The sequence below is a fragment of the Marmota monax genome, unplaced genomic scaffold, assembly GCF_021218885.2.
Source record: "Marmota monax isolate L192 unplaced genomic scaffold, Marmota_monax_Labrador192_F-V1.1 WCK01_AAM20220418_F8-fsc00012, whole genome shotgun sequence".
Lineage (NCBI taxonomy): Eukaryota > Metazoa > Chordata > Mammalia > Rodentia > Sciuridae > Marmota > Marmota monax.
In genome coordinates, this window is record NW_026695227.1 from 18285061 (window position 1) to 18290160 (window position 5100).

At 38.8% G+C, this 5100-nt stretch overlaps 1 pseudogene; it reads left to right on the plus strand.

The window, feature by feature from the left end:
- Positions 1-735: 735 nt before the first annotated feature.
- On the plus strand, positions 736-4197 carry LOC124087149 (poly(A) polymerase alpha-like; annotated as a pseudogene).
- Positions 4198-5100: the final 903 nt, after the last annotated feature.

The following is a 5100-nucleotide window of genomic DNA, read 5'->3' on the forward strand; positions in this document are numbered from 1 at the left end:
CTGAATCATGGATTCAAGAATTTGCAGGCTTATACCAACCAAAAAATCATGATACTCCTTCAGCCACAAGTATTTGTTCAAAAATTGGCTCATGCGTCTAGGACTCATTTGAAGCCAATACAAAGCAAGAAAAAGTTTGCTGGAGATTTCTGGGAAAGAAACTTCTAAACTTGTGACAATGCTTTGTAAAGTAATACCCTCTTTTCTTAGCCCTGTCGTGTTGAATGAAATTTAAGACACTAGGTGGCAGTAGTGGAAGACCAAGGTAGAGTATGAGAATTACAAAAGAACAGCCAGGATCCTGATTGAACCATGCCCGAATACTGCTCTTTTCTCTCTACTTGTTACACAATTCAGCAAATTCTCTCTGTTGTTGCTAAAATCCATGGAGTTGATTTTTCTGTTTCTTGCTGCCCCAAACATTCTATTACAACATTCATACCAGGAGTCATCAGCATATAGGTAAAAACTAAAGGTATGGGAATGGATGAGCTCACTTAACAGATATAAGTAAGAACAACCATAACAAAAAGTCTTTGGAGAGATATGTTGGGAACACATTTATTGGCTGGAAATTGACACTAAGGACTAGCCCAAAACCAGGAAATGTGGTGTTACAGAATATAAACAAGTGATCAAAATGGTCACATACAACTGAGAGGTTAAGTGGGGTAAGCCTTGAAAGTGATTTAACAATAGGAAAGTTACTGAGGGTTTATAAGGTGGTAGTGGAGGATGCAAACTGATCTTAATGAGGAGAATGAAGAAAAGTGAGGAAGTTAACACAGAAGTAGTCCAGTTCTCACATTAAATACTTACAGGAATGAACTGATACCTCCATTTAGATGCATACATACTGAGAAGAAAAATATTGTTTGAGGATGTAACTGTACTTGAAAGAAGGTAAAATGCAAACATTCAGAACCATTATTTATGGAGCTTCTCAGTGTCAAGCATGGTAAATATTTACATGATCTCATGTAATCATCAAACAGGTCTGAGGTATAGTACTACTTTATAGATGAAGGTCAGAGCTTACACAAAAGGGCCTGTCAGGGTCCCAAGATCATGCTCTTTCTACTCCCTCTGGGTGTCCAGAAGAAAGGTTTAGGGTATATCTAGGATCAGCAGTATAACTGGGGGAGCCCTTTTTTAGAGATTCATGGTGATAGCAGAGCATTAAACCAAGGGCAAGTAAGGCTCCTGTGACTGACTGCATGTGTCCCAGTTATGGTTTAGATGTGAGGTGTCCCCCAAAAGCTCATGTGTGAGACAATGCAAGAAGGTTTGAAGGAGAAATGATTGGGTTACAAGAGCCTTAACCCAATCAAGTGAATTAATCACCTCATAGGGTTAATCGAGTGGTAACTAAAGGCAGGTGGGGTGTGGCTGGAGGAGGCAGGGCAGTGGGGTCAGCTTTAGGGTATCTATTTTGTATCTGAAGAGTGGAGTCTCTGCTCTTTGACCATCATATGAGCTGCTTCCCTCTGCCACACTCTTCCACTATGTTTTTCTCCTCACCTCAAGCCCCAAGGAATGGAGGCTGCTGTCCATGGACTGAAACCTCTAAAACCATGAGCTTTCAAATAGACTTTTCCTCCTCCTCAATTGTGCTGGTCGAGTCTTTTAGTCACAGTGGCAAAAAGGCTGACTAAAACACCCACTGATAAACCCAGCCTAATTCCCTCTTAAGATCAGGAGCCATCTTGTCATAAGTTATAAAAGATTCATTTCTGTTTTCTGTAAAATATTAAGATTTCTATTTAGTCTGGCCGTATTTTGATGTTTCAAACTTACTTGGAATGCCTGCCCGTGCCTTGAACTCACCCATGCCTGGCTTTCCCTGGCCAGATAACAACCCTCTCTGAAACCCTAATGGTGCCTCATAAGTTCTGATGTTGGGATCTAAATTTACTCCCTAAGTGCTGAACCATTTAGACCATTAACCTACTTAACCTGCCTTTGTGTTATGCTTGTCAAAATTCTGTTCTCTGTAAGTTCTCAAGACACCCCTCACTTTTTTGCAACTTTCTGTGCTATAAAGCTGCACTCCTAGAGAGCTCTGGAGTGCTGTCTTCTATTCCCACAGGTTTTGGGAGAGACAGTCCAGGAATTACAAGCTTGCTTTTATTTGATTTAAATTGGAGTCGGTGGTCATTTCTTTGTGTTGTGGTTTAACACCACCCATGAAAGCAACCATAATTGCAACCAATGTCAGAACTTCCCAAGAAAATCAGTGCCAACCACTGATTCAGGAACTTTTTTTTTTTTTTTTTGGAGTGGGATAAAAAAAACTCACCTCAGAGACAAATATGAATACAGGGAAACATTTTTACTAGTAGTTCAAGAAAATCAGACTTATAGTAGTAGTGGCTCATTAAAATGAAATGAGGAATTTATAGCTCAGCTATGTCAGTTAACAATGTAAATGGGATAAGAGGGGCGCCATGTTCGGACAAAGGGAAAGGAGGAGAAGTGCTTAAAGCATCAGAGTGCGATTGGACCCAGCCCCCTCCATCCCTCTGGCCTCGGTGGAGCCTGCCCAGCCGGGCAGTGGGGATTGGGGTGGGGGGAGTGACTGGGCCGTGCCAGAGCAGGAGACTTGCCCTTTCCAGCCACAGAAGCATTGTGACATTACTTCTCCTATCAGCTTAGCAGCCCCCAATAAGACTGACTACATTCTTACACAGAAACTAATTGAGACTCTGAAGCCCTTTTGGGTTTTTGAAAAGGAAGAGGAGCTGCAGTGCGGACTTTAATTTTAGAAAAATTAAATAACTCGGTGAAAGAGTGGATAGGAGAAATCAGTGAAGGCAAGAATCTTCCACAATCTGTAATTGAAAATGTTGGAGGAAGATTTTTTAGATTTGAATCTACGTTACAGATTAGGAATACATACAAAAGGTGCGGATATTGATGCATTGTGTGTTGCACCAAGATATGTTGATCGCAGTGACTTTTTCATTTTGTTCTATAAATTGAAATTATAAGAAAAAGTTAAAGATTTAAGAGCTGTTGAAGAGGCGTTTGTATTAGTTATCAAACTCTGGGATAGAGGTTGATATTTTGTTATTGCAGAAGATTTGGACCTATACAAGATGACGATCTGCTTAAAAATTTAGATATACGATGCATAAGAAGTCTTAATGGTTGCACAGTAAGAGATGAAATTTTACACCTAGTACCAAACATTGACAACTTCAGGTTAAATCTGAGAGCTCTGTGGGCCAAATGCCACAACATCTATTCCAATATATTCGGTTTCCTTGGTGGTGGTGTTTCCTGGGCTGTGCTAAGTAGCAAGAACTCGCCAGCTTTATCCAAATGCAATAGCATCAACTCTCGTACTGTCCTGGGAAGACCACTCAGAAAACACACCAAGTCTGAATTTGAAATAATTTGAAGGATTTTTATTTTACCTATTTTGCCAATTATACCTGGTCAGGGGCTGAGTCTAACAGAGTCCAAGTGGCTCTCTGAAAGACTTCACCCTCCTCTGAGGGAAATCTGCTATTTAAGGAGGAAAACCACATCCTTTGAAATTTTTCAGTTAGCAAGCAAGCAAGTTACAGAAGCAAAAAAGCTGTTAGCAGAACAACCTAATGAACTGCATCTTGGGTTCAAGCAGGTGCTAGACAACTGTCAAGCAGTTGGTTGGGGGGACTTCAAAGTTATATGGGTTACCAAGACTTCCATATTCTGGGTTGAGTACATTTTGTGGGATACAAAGTACAGAAAACAATATTTTTTTTTTGAATTTAGCAGAAAACAGCTTTCATTTTGTTTTCTCAGAAATGAGTCCTGCAACTGTCTCTTCACAGAAGCAATAACAGAAAAACTAAGGTGGAGTCTAGAATAGCTGACACCGGGTCCCTATGGCCTACCTGTTTGCTCCTATAGCCATAGTGACTCCATTCTTGCTGATCAGGTAATTTTACCATAGCAATTGCTTTTACAACCAGTATTAGTAACTTATTGATTATGTTGATCAGTTCGCACCACAACGGTATATACATTTTTCTTGGTATTTTCTAAATGGCATGTGTTTAGATTGTTATGGACTGATTTGAAAATTAGCTCAGACTTACCCCATTTTGTTCAGACACCTCATTCACCCTGTGTGAAACTGGCCCCTTTCCACATGAGCCCACTGGCATTGAAGGATAACACCTCCACCCCCACCTACTTGCTTGCACCCTGACCACAATATCTTTGCTCTATGGAACTAATGCAAATTTTTCTCTGAAAATGTAATTTCTGAGAGTATGATTTTTTTTTCATAGCCTGGTACTTTTCCACTTGTATGAAATGTATATTGTAAATATTATTTCTCCTGCCTCCCGCTTCTTTGTGGTTGTAAGACTTATAAGCTTGGTCTTATCCCCAATCAAGGTTGAGGGTTGCAGAACTGCTTGGTCTCTGTGCTCTTGACCCCGGCTGGCAATAAAGCCTTTGTCTTCGCTTCAAACAGACCCGGAGTTTTATTTGGGAATTTGGAAATAGTGCCTTAACAAGATTATATTGAAATAAAATTGATTGTAGACACTGGAGTTTAGTCTTATTTCTATTACAGTTCTACAGCTGGTTTCAGATTCAAATTCTAGTTTGTGAAATAGCCATTTAGGTAGCCTTGGAGATCACAATGAATATTATGGCAAATTAAACTTCATTTCTTTTCCTAGCTTTACCAGGATAGTAAGTCAGATTCTATTTGTACTTAATTTGCATAATCCTACCTTCCAAATAAACTGAATTTGAGCTGTAGCTTTTGCTAGAATCCACTTCATTAATAGGTTGACATGTATGTTACTTTTGGATAAAACTTATATACACCACTTCTTTCACTTTTTAAATAGTTTTAAATCCATGTGCCATTAATTTTTTTTTTCTTTCAACTGTTCATTTATCTTTAATAAAATATTAAAGACATCAATTTTATAAAAAACTTTTAAAAAATAATGTTACATATATTGTACAAATTAACATTATATATTAATGAATAAGTGCTTGGAAAAAAGCAATTTCTGGACCCAGTCATTAATAATGGGAGATAATATTTTTTTAAGTTCCTCATTTTAAGATGTTCACATTTGTCAACCA